General features: G+C 36.7%; 1 protein-coding gene and 1 long non-coding RNA gene across 9 annotated transcripts in view; one reads left to right on the forward strand and one right to left on the reverse strand.

The window, feature by feature from the left end:
* Window positions 1-16,363, forward strand: part of EBF1 (EBF transcription factor 1) — a 390,212-nt gene that overhangs the window by 48,341 nt on the left and 325,508 nt on the right. The window lies entirely within an intron of this gene.
* On the reverse strand, window positions 6-14,822 carry LOC148132078 (uncharacterized). The gene is made up of 3 exons (XR_015747570.1): window positions 14,556-14,822; window positions 8,465-8,703; window positions 6-4,313 (listed from the first exon to the last, which is right to left on the reverse strand). It is a non-coding gene; the product is annotated as an uncharacterized LOC148132078 (long non-coding RNA).

Here is a 16,363-nt window from a genome sequence, read left to right on the forward strand (position 1 = left end):
GATACAAGTGACAAAGTTACAATCCTACAATCACAAGTGGGAGGGGATGGGTGATAAGGAGTGATGAGAAGATTAACAGTAATAATAGTGCAGATTTTGTAATAGTTGAACAGTGTTGAGGGAATTATTTGTTTAGCAGAGTGATGGCTTTCTGGAAAAAACTGTTCTTGTGTCTAGTTGTTCTGGTGTGCAGTGCTCTATTGAGGGAAGGAGTTGAAACAGTTTATGTCTGGGATGTGAGGGGTCTGTAAATATTTTCACAGCCCTCTTTTTGACTCGTGCAGTATACAGGTCCTCGATTGAAGGCAGGTAGGTAGTAATTGTTTTTTAGAGCCCTCATAGATGGGTGTTCTCCATGATTTTTGATAATATTGTGATGATTGGGGAGACTGTGGTTACTACTATGTGGGGTGCTACAGAATTACATGCTCTTTCCTCTTTTTTAAAACATCTACAATACATGAGACTCCTGGTTGAGTTCATCCATCAATGTAGAGTGAGGTATGATCAAGTATGCTAACGATACCTGATTATATTTTTCCACCTGTGGAAAATTAAGGAATGTTCTGAACATCTTGTCCCAGTGTCTGGATGTTGTGAAGGTCTGGATGAGGAAAAATGGCTTCAGTTGAACTCTGATAAGACTGAGTGGATTTAGATTTTGGGGCTTATTGGTTCTGAGACTATGCTATCTTTGGTGCTGTGTAGGAGGATTACACTACTCCAGAAATCCTAGTCCCTAAGATTTCCCTAATCTGGAAATCCTCCTAGACTTCATGATTCTTGCTCCATGAGCAGATGCCAGTCATGGCTAGCAGGGCCTTTGCACAGCTATGGCTTCTGCACCAGTTATGCCTATTTCTAGATGAGTAAGCATTGCCTACAGTCATTTATGTTCTAGTCATTTCCAGATTGGATTACTGCAATGCACTCTTATAAATTAAGGAATGATCTTAAAACATGATTTTGGCAGTAATTAGATCGTAAAATCTGTATTATTCATTTTTGACTTGTTGGATGAATTATTGTATTGTTTGAGATACTTTGTTCTTTGTTCAAGAGTTTGTTCTTGTTGGTCAGAACAAGAGTTGTTCTGATTGGGACAGTTTGTAGTACCACTTTATAATGCCTTGGTAAGACCACACTTGGAATACTGCCTCCAGTTTGGGTTGCCACAATATAAAAAAGATGTTAAGACACTAGAAAGAATGCAGAGAAGAGAAACAAAGAGATTAGGGCTAACACATGAAGAACAGTTGTAGGAATTGGGTGTGTCTGAAAAGAAGGACTAGTGGTGACATGATAGTGTTTCAATACCTAAGGGGCTGCCACAAAGAAGAGGGGATCAACATGTTTTCCGAAGGACATGAAGGCAGAAGAAGAAGCAATTGATGGAAATTAATCAAGGAGCGATCCAACCTAGAGCTAAGGAGAAATTTCCTGACAGTTAGAACAATTAATCAATGGAACAACTTGCTTCCAGAAGTTGGGGGCACTCCAGCGCTGGAGGTTTTTAAGACGAGATGGGATAACTATTTGAAATTGTATAGAATTTGTTGCCTGAGCAGGGGAGTGGACTAAAAGACCTCCAAGGTCCTTCCCAACTCTGTTATTCTGTAAAAGTTGTAAAGAAAAAGAACCTTTGTCCACCTACCCTAGTCTTCTACTTGCTTCACTGGTAGCCATAGAAGAGGCTGGTCATAAGGTTTTGCACAAGACCTTTGCAGTCCAATGGAAATTTATAAGGGGAAACCCTGTATGCTCTCTGCCCCCCTCCCCCCTGATAATTTTATCTTAAATTATAGTTAACTTATTCCCAGAAAAAGAATGTGGTAAGGAATAAAAGACAAAATAACTGCATTGCCTTCAGCTCTTGAGCTGGGGGAAAAATATCCCTGGCGAACTGTAGTTATTCTCATCATTTTCAACTCAAGCATCCAAAAAAAAAGTCACGATGAAAGCAAAAGTCTGTACCAAAATATACAGTGCGTACGTGACTGGTTGGCCATTTAGATATTCATGAACACAGATGGACATCCAGATGCACTTGTATACATGCAGACTAACACATACATGCTCACACACCCACATAGGACAAAATCCTAGTTCTGAAGTGCTGTGTCAGTGAGATCTTTAAGATCACTTTAGTTCACATAATTCCCAAGTATTATTTCTAAAACCCAGGCATTTAAGGTTCACAGTTCTACAAAGATAAACATTGGTAAAGATCATTTGTATTTCATCCAATTAACTTGTAAACATTATGCAACTGGATTCCCCCTCCCTCTTACATTTTATAGGGAAATAAATTCTCCTGATTTCAATTAGATTTCCTCCCTGGTAAGGATATGTACGATTGCAGTCTTAATTATATTTCACTAGGATATTTTCTACTGTTATCATTTTTAAACCAACACAGGCAATATATATGAAAGGTTTTCTTCCTCTTCCCTTTCAGTATTGTTCCAGAAAATTTAAGGAAATCTTCGCATCCCCTGATAGCAGCACGGTTATAGGTCATTATTTTGTCAAGTGCCAGCCAAGAAGCCATTGTTTTCCAGAATGAGAAGTTTCCCCTGGTTTTCTGCTCCTTGTTCTCCAGGGAGGTGTTTTTTGCATGTCCTGCTGCCTTCCTTTATCAAGGGGTTAATGAATTGTCCCTTGCTCCAGGCAATCCTATCATGTGCCTGGTTGACTCTGAAAGCTAGGCTTGCTGGAGCCTAGGGGCATCTTTTCCCAGCCATCTCTGAGGTGGCCACCTGGGCAAATGAGATCCAGCACAGCTTGTCCTGAGGACACAAAATCTAATTGGTTGTTGCTGCTTCTTGTCCAAAGGACCTGCCTGGTAGGAAAGGTAGGAACTGTATGAGGAGTTAATCAAAGCTGGAAGCCATCTCACTAGCTTCAGGAAATGGTGTACCTCCACAAAGGGGAGGGGATGTTTCTCTCCCCTCTTTTGTATTCATGAGAAGGTGTCATTCATGAGGCCATTGTGCTGAACTAATCAGGTTAATTGTGGACTCCTGAATAGTCTTCATTTAGCTGATCTTTCTTTCCTGTTACAGACCGATAGGGTAGGGAGTGATTACATGTAGTTTGCATTTTTTTTGTATGGCTTGCTGACTCAAGAATAGGGAGTTTAATTTGATTAATATGCAAACTTTGATGTATAATATTTAATGTGAGATATAACTGGCCCCACTGGATTGTGGGATCAATACTAGATTATAAAATATGGTCATATTATGATTTTATAGAAAGATGGACAGATTATTTGTACTGATTATTGGCAATAGTTATTTGGAATTTATTTAGATCTAGTGGGTTATAATCAGAAGCTTCCCTTTGGCTTGAAATATTTTATAACTGTCAACAAGCTCATACTCTAATTTTCAGGGATGAAGGCTACTTACAATAAAAGGTTTTGCCTGTTTTGTTTTGTTCTGCAAATATTCTTTATTTTATTTTATTTATTCTTGATGTAGTTTATTGATTATATTATAGCTTGACATTTTTTATCACCATGGGCTTGGAAATCATGATTCTCCCTTCTATATGTGGATTATAACAAACAGGGGGAGTTATGTCCTTGCTTAGGCAGACCTATAAACTAGATTCATACATCTTACCAAGCCAAAGTATTATGGAATTGAGATGGTTAATAAATTTTACAAATAATCAAATCAATCAGTCATGTATTTGAATATTGTTGAAATGGCATGCCATGTAAATCCAGCCATTTGTGAAATAGGGTTTAAGATTTAGTAAATTATACAAATCCAATCCTTCAACAGTCTAAAGCAAGAAATGATTTAGGTGTCCATTCAGAGCGCAGGGCACATTGGATTAAAATCTCACAAAACCATTTATGTGAAATGTTACAAAGTGTTGCAAAAAAAGGAAGCTTATGGGCCTTTCCTACACAAAATCAACAGCTGCTGATTAATATAAAAGTGGAGCTGCTTTATGCCTAATGGGTATCAGCTCCAAGGATCAGGATGAATGCTTTCCCAAATTCTTGGCTCATTTGGAAAATTAAAAGAGAAAGAGGGAATGAAATGCTCAAGACTGTCAAAAAAGCACAACTTTTGAATACAGTAATTCAAGTGGTGTGGAAAATGAACTCTGCACATGCTCAAAGGCATTCCTAGTGTGCCTTTGAATGCTGTCCTTTGATGTGGGAAAACTGGGTTCAGATTTCTGGTCTGCGGAGAGGCCTCCTTGGATGTTTGGAGGTAAGATTAAATCACCACCTCTTGTCCAAATTCTCCATGCCTCTTTGCTGAGAAGCAAATGTCATTCTTGATGGTCCTCTGTGAATGATTGGGAAACAAAGAGAAAATTTGGTCCACCCCTTTGTTCAATTTAGAAATAGGAGGCAAACTCAAGGTCACTAATAGCTGGATATGTGAGACATGATCTTAAACGGGGCAGCAATGGGGACATTGTGTATTTCAGTTCTCATACGATGAAACTCTATTTTTTCCCTCTGTTTGGATTTTATATTAGGGTCATTTAAAAACTCAAACAGATACACATAAGCATTCTCTATTTCCTTCCTCTTTCTCCTCTTCCTTCTCCCTTGCACACCCCATATTTGTAGTTATCTTTCCAGATAAGTCAAGGCTGAAGAAGCAGTTCCTTAGACCAGGGATCCCCAACCTTTTTTATGCCGCGGCCCGGTAACGGCATCAGCTGGGCGCCGTGGCCCGGTACCGGCATCAACTGGGCGCCGCCATCTTTTTGACGAAAAAGTGCTTCCGGTGACCTCACCGGAAGCACTTTTCGTCAAAAAGATGGTGGCGCCAGCTCGGTGAGCTTTTCGGGTAGAAATGGCTTTCTACCCGGAAAAGCTCACGAGCTAGCGCCGCCATCTTTTTGATGAAAAAGTGCTTCCGGTGAGCTTTCTACCCGGAAAAGCTCACCGGAAGCAGTTTTTTATCAAAAAAAGATGGCGGCGCCCAGCAACCAGCGGCCCGGTAAGACTTGTTCCGCGGACCGGTACCGGTCCGCGGACCGGCGGTTGGGGACCCCTGCCTTAGACCTTCTCACCCTGCAGGCTCAAAAAATTTCCCTGAAGATTCTTCTTCAACATAAGAACAGCAAGCCTGGAGCCCTGGTCATCATTGCTCTCCTACTAGCTCCCCCCCCCCCATTTTGCTTGGTATTTATTACATCCATTAGAGTAAATGTGAAAAGATGACTTCTAAAAAGAAGTAAGAAGACAAAACACATTCAACCTTCAAATATCGAGAAAGCCAATGGGAACCCTCTCTCCCTCTATTTTTTGTCTATTATTTTAAACATTTCTTTTCTCACCACCTTATACTTTCTCCCTTTGGAAGATTCAGGAAAAAGAGAGAACTATATATCCCCAGTCAAATCTCCCCCTGGTTATCTCTGAATGCGTACAGTAGTAAGATACAATTAATTTTATTTAAAGTGCTCATTCATAGGAAGACTAGTTAAATAAACAAATGCATTCTCCTAATTCTTGTTGAGGGAGGATGCTTTACGCTTAAAGCCTAAAAACTCAGGTCTAGTCATTAACTAAAACCTCAAATAAGCAATGTTTGTTTTGCCACACTTCAGAGTACAATGCCAATAATGGTTGTCAGTCTAATGAACGTACATTGTTAATGCTGCTACTGCCAGACTTCGCTTCCAGACCAAGACTATCTCAACTTTGTTGTTAGGATGAAGCTATTTTTTTTAACACCCCCCATTCCCATCTCCTGCTTTGCTGGCACTGTAGATACTATACTTGTATTGAAATATGCCCTATGAATGCTGATCTCCTCCAACGTGCAGATGGGAGGTGTGCAAGTAAGCAGCTGAAATGGGATAATGCCCTAAGCAGAAAGGGAAAAGGATGATCTTTCTGCTTATCCCCGAAAATAGGAGGCAAAGGAGCTTCCAGATTAGTTAATGTAGCTGTCACTTCTTATTCACTGATATGAGTGTCAAGTTTAATTTGAAATTAGGCTTCTACCTTTAGTTAGGAATTATATTAAGCAGAATATGGTTGTTTTTTTTTAAAAAAAAGCAGAGGCAAAAAATCTACAGAAAACCCTGGAGATGTGTTAAAGCATATGCTAATTTTGCTTTGAGAATTTCAGATTCTGGATCAATTGTTGTGGTTCTATAAAAATATTCTATTTGGAGGAAAAAGGATTTTCCTAATTATATTTTCTCAGTTTAAACAAATAAACACAAGTGGTTGGGTTTTGGAACTAATCTACATGTGGGTGTTTAAAGTTAATTTCTTTAAACTTCAGATGTATAGGAGAAAGGGATGTTGGAAAAAGAGACCTGCCAAGTAGTGAAACTTATAAGAGCAAAATGATGGATTGCTCAGGTTTGCACAACTAATTTGAAACATACACACACATATATACTTACACAGATAACCACTGATGCTTGGGATATAACACTCATCTGACACCATTAATAATATGCTCAAGTACTTTTTAAACACGATTGAAACAATTTAGCACTGTACATTTTCAGATCATTATCTGACCTGAATATTCAGACATAAAAGCCTTTCTGAGAATTACACATTGAAACAAATCATTTTAAATTCTTATTAATAAGATTTTCCAACTCTTGGGGAAAAAGTGATGAATTTATGTAATGTTTCCAGTTGTTATGCTTCATATTATCTGTATGATTTTTTTTGATAGCCGTATTTTTCTTTCTTTCTTTGTTTTCTACAAAAAGCTGGTATATTTCTAGTCATTCAAATTTGGACAGAATTTTACTTCCTGTTTCAAAGGTCAAGGCGAGCTGACCTCAACAGCAGCGCTGAGACTGCTGAATTATTCATATCATTGACTTTGTGTCAGCTTCCACATTTGTGCAGAGGGATGTTTTATTCATTTATCTCATTTAGGGTCCTTCTCTGCACCTGTTTCTAGCATTAAGTACCCTGTAATTTGCATTTGATGCTAATTTAGTTTCATATCAGCCTGGTCCCCCCCTTGTTAATTTAATTTTCGAAGGCCCTTTTCATTATACTAGAAATGTTTCCCTCTTTAAAGCAAACATCTATACAAGTAATTGTATAAACTGCCTTTTAAATAATATCTTTTAGAAGATTCCATTGCTTAATTCCTTAATTCCCATAATTAGCCATGGTTTGATTAATGTTTCAAAGGGTTAAATTAAAATGCAAAGTTACTTGAAGGCACACTTGAATAATTTTATCTACCCTCTGTAACAGTTTCTGCATTACTGCCTTTTATTCCACTTGTGGTTTTGAAAATTATATGTGTTAACACTTCCTAATTTCCTTTATTTAGTATTTTTTTTCAACAATGAGAAACAGCTAAATGAGAATCCTGCTAGTCTAACCAATGGTTAAGATTCCTTCCTCGTCCTCTTGTTTTTCCTAATAGATTTGAGACTATAAAAGAGTCACAGTACAGAGGAAACCCTAATCTAGAAAACAGCCCCTCTCTCTGGCTTTGTATTCCTTATTATATAGCAGTTTAAATATTCTCAATAACAATGTCTCACAAAGATAACTAGATTGCATTAGTGTGGCCTGTCAGGCAATATGTTGGGGCATAGTTACCCACAGATATTATTCTATTTTTCAAGCATTAAGTATAGTGTCTTTCTTTTCAATCTGTTAGTAACAATTAATGTAGGATATATGTCTTTAAAAATATACAAGGTTTTTTTTTCCTTTCTAAGTGTCTTGTAAGGATTTTTAACCCATTTGTTCCATCTAAGAAAATGCAAACCTATGCTAGAAAAGCAGAATAATTTTGTCCTTTCTATAGTTAAACCAAAGCACACCAAAGGCAACAATATTATTGCAACACTGAATTATACAATCTATTATGTTAATTTCACTAGAAGGTCATTTTTCACTGGTGGGTGTTTGAGCCACTGCTCCTAAAACTAATTGCCACAGAGAATCTCTTCTTTCATACAGTATTATACACTCATTTCAGCTCTCTCCCATTAGACAAATAGTAATCTTGAAAGTGCTGGAAAAAGAGCAGTATGAGGAAAAAAGAGAGGGAGGTTATAGAGAGAATATGGACAAAACAGTCAAAGTGTTGGCCAAGATGATGTGATCAAAGCTCCATTTTTTATGTGCAATGAGATGTACATAAAAATGTGGCCTTTAATCCCGCCATTGTGGCTGTCATCCTGATTGTTTTGACCACACCTTGGAGACATTCTAGGTTACATGACAAAATACATTGTACAAGTGGGCTTTATGGACACAATGGTCTTTCCATTTATATTTAAAAAAATACAAATTAATAGCATTTTGATTTATATTTTCTGATCCTTTCATTCTTTCTTATCTCTGCCTAAACCCTTAGGAAAAGGAGAGATAATATAATTTTGACAGTAGATGAGCAACACTACTTGCTTACTAGAGCAGTGGTGTGTGCATTGTGAACAGTGGCGTGACGGAGACATTTCCTCTCTAATGACTCACCATGTCTTATAGTGGCACTCATCCTCCTGTGTGGTAGTAGAAATCCTGTCTTCATTACAGCTCCAGCAATGTTTGGAAGAAAGTCTAGATGAGAAACACTGATGAGGACATGGCCTGAAGCTATTTAGATTTCTCTTTCCCTCTTTTTCTTTTATTCATTCCAACTCCCATTGTTCCGATCCTTTCTGGTTAAATTGGTGAACTGCTTTTGTTCGACTGGCAATACGTCGCTTGGTCTTCTGTTGAAAAGAAAAAAAAAGGAAAAAAAAAAGTGTTCCGGTTCTCATCCAGTATCTCTTCCATTCCTATCCAAGAGCCTTGAAAAAGTAGACCTCTTTCAGGTCCATCCTTGAATTTACTAACAACAGCCTCATTTCAATCTGGGTTTTCTGGAAGACATTTGTATAAATTGGCATTTGTTGTCTTATCAAAAATCTGCTGGAGGTCAAGATAAATCAATGCTGAAGCTGTTAGAGCCATGCGCCATGTTTGATTCCATTAAGTATTATGATTCCCCTCATGGCATTGCTGGGGCCACATTTCAGTGGTTACAATTTTCTATATGTTGGGACACCTCTGTTTCCCACCCGTTTTCTCCATTTGTGGAGGTTCAGCATTGTATCCCTTTTTAATTACTTGATATTATTTTCTTCAAGGGACCTTTCTGTGTCCCTTGATTACTTCTATCAATTTTATATATGCTAGTGACCCTTTTATCTGAATGACAGTGTGCGTCCTTGGTAGAGTTCCCATTTGAATGTATCCCTACCATCTCAAAACAGAGATAAATTGGTTACATTCCATCCTGCTCATCCTATCCTTTTTTGTGTGTTTTTCCCCCTCTTTGGGGGCTGCTAAACCTTAGTGGCTAGGAAGTTACAAATCTAAATAATCGGGGAACAATTTTTTTTCTAAAGTTCTTCATTAATAAAGCATCAAAAATTTGGAAATTTTGTTTAAGGAATGTTTGTAGGCTCTATCCATTGTTTATCACAGAGGTGACAAAGCAGCTGGTTCAGGCCATGATTGTTCACATTTGGATTATTGTAGCAATTTGTTCACTGGATTGCTTGGCATTGCCCCTTGCTCTGGGGCCAGAACAACACGCTTCATACTCTTTTGGATAATCCCCAAACTATCCTTACCTTTCTCTGATATCAGTGCCAACACCAGCTGGAAGTTTCTGAAAGATATCAATTTAATTTCCTGGCTTTGTGCAGAGGCATAGCTACTCATTTGAAAATTATACCTCATATGCCTCTGGCTTCAGCCCATTAACCTTAGTGATGTCCTGGTTCTTCCTCATAGTAAAATAGCCACTTTACATTTGAGAGGCTTTTCCCAATATTGTATTGGTTCTTTGGAAACATCTTCCATTAGAATTATGCCTGGAATCTGACTTTTCAATATCAAATTAAGCACTAACAGCCTGTTCTTATCAGCCTTTCTGGGGCTGGTTTAAGTATTAATTCTCTATGCAGAAACGTATTCTTATTTAGACAGAGCTATTAATGATTATTTTAAATGTTATGGGGCCATTCAGGTAACTGAGGCTCTCATTTTAGTTGTGATTGTGAATTGGATTGTACTAAGTTATTGTATTAATTAATGATATATTTAATTAATGATATATTTTGATAATTAGGGATGTATTCTACCTCGTTTGGGGCTGAGAAAATATAAAACTACTACTAGCAAGTAATATTTATATATTCATATTTGTACAACATGAATGTATTTAATGCTATACAAATTTAAGTTAAGCAATGCCCAACTTTTTCAACTTTAGTCAACTGAAACTTTTAAAATATTGAATTTGGAATAGGTTGACCATCTTTTGGGGAAGAATTATTAGTTAAACATGCTACTGCTTCTTATTGTTAAGTTTTGTTTATAAATATCTATCATCTGTCTGTCTAGCAAATTTCTTGCTAGCTTATTTATTTTGTTACACAATTTATTTCTTTGTTTTTCAGAGTGACAAATGGTAAAGCATGTTTTAAGTCCAGAATATTTGGATAGCATGCCGAAGTGCCTTAAAAAGTCACCATCAGCCTTTTATTGAGTTAATTTATTATCTGTTCTACCTAAAGGGGCTGAGGCTATCACTTCTAATACAGAGTTTGTACAGCATGATTTTGTGTTCATTTTTTGGAACTTCATCCCATTGATTTCAAAGGATTTTCTTCCTTGCAAATGTGGTTAGAAGCATTGAATAGAGGATATAAGCTAGTTTTATTTTTTAAAAGATGTGGGCACAATTCCTTTGCTTTAAAAACATTCAATTTAGGAAGGAAATATTTTTTCCTGCTCAAAAATGAATTCAGTGGCCACTTTGGATTGTATCATTTGTGAATTTTTCGTGTACTCAGTAGTATAAAAAAGAACCATATTTAAATCAGCTGTCTAATTGATTAGTCTCTGCCAATATTCCTGGCATTGTAGATATGGCTGCTTGTATTCATGTTCTCATAATGTTGCATCGCTTTGAAAGCTGGTAGGCATAATTTGTCTCCTGGTTCATCCAATCAAACTCAGCTAAGCATTCATTAGATTAGTTTTCTTGAAGTTCTGTGGTTTGGCATTTTCCAAAGTGGAGAATGTGATTCTGTGAGAACAAACATGATCAGGAAGGAAACAATAAAGACAAGATGTGGTTGACTGAATTTTTTCTTTATCCATGTAAGTGATTTCTCAGAAATCTTTCAAAAATTCAATAAAAGATGGAATAGAAAAAAGCATCATGAAAATAGACAATATATAGAAATTAACATATATGGTCTTTTTTATAGTGTCACATGATGATAAAGAAATAGAAACAAAACTGACCTTGCTTAAATTTCTTCAAAACAAGATGGTAGATTTTCATCATGAAATTGGTTTGTGCATGTTCATCAACTTCATTAAAAATAAATGAATTCAGTGCTTTCTGAAAAGCCCTGAATTAATCCTACCAATTTATCTAAGTACAACTTGGTATTGGAGTATAATTTTATTTATTTTATTTTTATTCATAAAGCCCATTTCTGATAACTTCTAAATGATCTTTCAAATGGAAGTTTTCAATAGATTATGATTTAAATCGATGGAACAAGACATTTACATCTAAGTATGTTATTTTTTATTTTAAATGAGGTTTACTAATGATTGCCAAAGTGCCTTATGGCTCCTGACAAATTTAGAATTCCTGACCTTATTATTATTTTGTATTTATTTGTTGTATTTATTAGATTATTCTTAATGAAATGAAAATTAGAATAATATTCAGAAGTAGTCATTTAATTGTATATTATAATTTATAATACAGATTGCAAAAGTCTAGCTCCCATAATCTCCCTGCCATCTTGGCCAAATTGAAAAAGGCTGATATATTTGATTTGGATTATCTTGTATTTTGTTCATTTTATATTGGGAACTATAGTAAAAACAGGGATGAGCCTTTTCCTCAACTTCTGAGAAATGAATGCATTCTTGAGAAATGGGCAAAGCACTTGACTGGACTAATGTAGACAGAACTAATTGCTGTATAGATTAAAATGAAACCCTATTCACCCATGGATATTGTCATCAAAAATCCACAGATGTATTACTTTTCTTCCATTTTGTTTTGTATTCACAATGATTGCCTCAGCTTGGGGCACTTCCTGAGTATTAATAACCATTCAGAGTTAATGGTCCTCAATTTTGCCTAAAGACATCAACTCCTCCTAGCTGGTCATTAATTCCCAGGAAATGCCCCATGTTGAGGTCATTATTGCTTAATTACTTCCGTATACATTAATGCTAGTTTTGACAATGTACACTTTTCTGCTATGAATTATGTGTGCTTTATAATTCATTTAATAGCTCGTTAGAACAAAAGATGACCTTGATTATTATTTATTTATGTTTTCCCTATAATTTTCCTCATACATGTTTTCTTCAACAGAGCAAAACTGTGCCATTGGTTCTAATGGGTACCTGAAACAAGCCCTCACTAGTGGCACAAGGCATGATGACTAAGAAGATACAGGATTTGAAAGACATTTCAGTAAAGAGAGTAAAATAAAGCAGTTGTCAGGAATCTGTCACCTCAGATTCATAGCATAAAACAATGTGTTTCATGAGCAATTCATTCATGAAATCTTCCATAGCTGGAAAGATGGTCAAAAGGAAGATGACCAAAATATCTGCATGGATATTTCTTTGAAAGTAGGAAATGGTATATTGCTTGATTTCATTGCCAACTTTTGATAGAAGGAAGATCACATTGAAGAAAATGTGAAAAAAGCCCTTCCATTCATAAAAATTCCAGACTTCTATTATTATTATTATTATTATTATTATTATTATTATTATTATTATTATTATTATTATTATTATTATTATTATTATTATTATTATTATTATTATTAAAATATTTGATGCCAAGTCAAGCTTCCAATGTGCACTCCTATCTTCTTATTCCAGAGCTTGGGACAAAAGCTAGATCTTCAAAGCTTCAGAGAAGGCTAGGAGGGCAGAGGCCTGCTGAACTTCAGGGAGTGGGGAAAGGTGATCCATAGGATAGGGGCTGCTGCTGGAAAGGCACCTAGTTCCCATAAGATGTCAATATTGAAGGGAAGGGACTAGGAGTGTGCCTACCCTTCCTGACTTGGTAGGATGGGTAAATGTCCTTAGAGAAAGGATAACCTGGCCCCTGTGTCATACAGGGCTTTGAATTGCACTCAGAAAGAAACTGGAAACCAGAGCAGCTTGCACAACAGTGGGTGTTAAAGGGCAAACCTAGGGTATCCATCGTTGTCTGTGCTGCTGCATTGTGAACCAATTGAAATTTTCAGGTGGTCTTCAATTTAGCACCCAAACAGTAGTACCAACAGTATTTCAGAATTGGTGGAATAAGTGCAGATGCCTTTACCTCCTGTGGAGGGCTGTGTTTGGAAAGATTATATGACTTGAGATCCGCAGTAAGTTTGCATATTTTAAGTACACATAATTAAACATTCTAATTTAAAACACACGACAGGTGTCAGACTGTAATTGTGGACATGTTGTGCCAGCGCTGGAGTCTCCTTTCAGTTATCTTTGTTTGCATGAAATGCGAAACTTTAAAAAACCCTAGTAAAAATTGTAAGAAAAATGGACACTTGATGCAGCAGTGATTTAAATTAAAAAAAACAACCCTCTTCTTTAAATTCAGGCTAAATATCTATTTGCCTGCTTAGCTTTCTCTCTCTACCCATCCTCCCAGGCATCCTTTTTGTTTTTTAAAAAAAAGGCTGGAAGAGCAAACAAAGAAAACATAGAGGAAATAGGCCTAGTCACTCTTTAAAGAGACAGTAGCAGGTGGAGAGGCATAATGTTTCAAGCTGAATCACTGAGAAAATGTCATATTTTCAGAATTGTTATTTCTCTAAATGTTCATTTGGGGCCTATTCCACCAAAACGTGTGTTTCCTAAGCTAAATTAACTTCTTATCCTACTTTAATGGTTTTACTCTCTGATTTCAATAATAATAATAATAATAATAATAATAATAATAATAATAATAATAATAATAATAATAATAATAATTTTTAAAAAGGCAAAGTTGCTTTTATTTAAAAGAAAGGCCTGCTGTCTCATTCTCATTTACTGTATGCATAAGCTAATTTGCACCACTCTAGCAGTGTGAAGGGCCGTTGAAGTGGGACTAAACATTATTTGCACCAACTCTGAGAGCTCTTCATGGAACTTACTGAAGCAGGATAAAATGCTCTTAGCAAAGAATCAGTGTTATAATGCTATTTTAAAGAAACAAATACTTTTTTTATTTGTGGAAGAGCTTGTGGAAAGTTGGAAGGAAGCATATTTCTAACAAGAATATTTATCAATGGTTGGCTTGTTACTAATCTTGGGGCGAGGGGAGGAAATGCTGCAACTATAGCAAAAAAGGGAAAGGTTTAAGAATTTGTAAAGTCAACAATTAAAGATTTTTCAAGGGGGGAATACAGTTAAGAAGCAAGCTCATGCAATGGAAAAGGTGGATGATTTAAAGAAACGGCTTTTTCAGGAGCTGATATTATGCAAAGTTGGGATTTCGGCAAAAGCACTGAGGAATCATGCTTCTCACCTTCAGTCAGTAGTGGCTTTGTAGCGTGTCATGAATTGGTCCTTAGACTGGGGTCTTCTTGCAATAAATCCTGACCATTAGACTGTGGCTCACGGTGGGCAGAGGAGCTTGGACCAGAAGGGGTAGGCTCTGTTTGGGTTGTTGTTAGTGGCATGTAGCAAAGTTCTCCTTAACGGAAAGGCTCTGGCTCCAGAGTGTCGCCAGTGAGAGTAGAAACATAACTCGCACATCAGGTGAGAAGGAAAGAGCGTTGCCTCCACTAGAGAGATTCACATTGCATTTGGGACACTGGTGGTTTGTTTGAAGCTTTAAAGGGAGGAGGGGGAGCAGAGATCAAAATAAACCTTCCTTTAGGAGCCTAGGAAACGTTTCCCAAATCTTGTGACTAAAAACAACCACCATCCTCGGTAGAGCTTGATTTTTATTTAAAAAAAAAAACTAACATCAGATGTCATTTTAAAATACTGTTGTGCCTTCCTTCCCTTGCTTTGGTACATCTCCAGTTTATTTTCATGTGTTATCTTTATTCGTTTTTATGATGGCTCCTTTAAGAGGCAAAAGCATGTCATTAGGTGTAAGGAACTTTTAACACTTCTTCCTCATTTCTGCATTTGTATAATTACTGTTAAGCCACATTGGAAAGCCTGAGGCCTAGTGAATTCTAAAATGGCATTAAGTTTCATAAGCAAGAAGGAAAAATAAATACCTTGAACAACTACTCAGAAAATTTGGCTAGGAATTCTATCCTTTTGCCTATCAATAATATCAGTGATAACAACAAGAAGAATCAAGGCAGGTAATGCTGATTTTGGGAGGCAGCATTTTAAATTTTGATTTGCATTAGTTTTGTTTCATTAAGAGGCAGATTATGTGTGAATATAACGTTTTAGGAGATCAGAGATATAGCAACTTCTCAACATTTCTTAGGGGTCTAAGACTTGGAGGGACACAATAGAAAATGTCCAGAAAGATACACAGGACTGTTTAGTTTATCTGATTTTGGAATGACTCAGGGGCAGGAAACTGCATCATATTGTACTTCTGTTAGACATAAAAGGAGTCACATAGAGCATATATGAGCCAGGACTGAAGCCATTTTTCATTAGGATTTTATTTATTAACCAAATTTATTTATTGTAAATTTATTTAGCTGCCCATCTCACCCAGCACTCTTGGTGGTGCACAATAAATAAAACAGAAAATATAATAACAACAAATACAAATCTAAAAACTATAATTAAGAATATGTATGGAAAAGGAAAAGGTGCATTGCTTTCCCAGAATGAATATATGAAATTGTGTGAAGGGTCTAAAAAGTGATGGATCCTGAGGTCTAGAGCAGATGCAACGTGATACTGCTAGCTCAGGATACGGGCAACCTTTGACCTTTAGACTAATTGGGGGAAGCATTTCACAAACTGGCACAATTATCAGTCCCTTCCTTGTTGTCAGAGGAGGCAGAAAGAAAGAAAAAATGTGTTCCAGGAAAAAACTAGGAGAAATCAGAAAAAAAGAGAAACAGGGATCTCCAACCACTTTTAATTCTGTTGATATGCACCATTTGCTTCAGTTCTGCCTACCACTAGCATGGGAGAAGCCTTCAAGGATATGGCCCTATATAGAGACAAAAGTCTCCTATCTATGCTTTCCACGAGCTCTTTGCTACACTAATCTAGGTAGGCTTTTTGTGTTCTATTTCTTAAAAGAGAAACTTGTGGGGGGGGGGCATGCACTCCCCTCCCACCTCTGCTCCCAGCAATTTAACTACTGACCTGGACTCTGTAGGCGCAAGTAGTCTAAAGAAAAGT

Source organism: Notechis scutatus, chromosome 2 (genome assembly GCF_049901735.1).
Source record: "Notechis scutatus isolate UNSWTSFEM ecotype Mainland chromosome 2, rNotScu1.2, whole genome shotgun sequence".
In the NCBI taxonomy this organism is placed as follows: Eukaryota; Metazoa; Chordata; class Lepidosauria; order Squamata; family Elapidae; genus Notechis; species Notechis scutatus.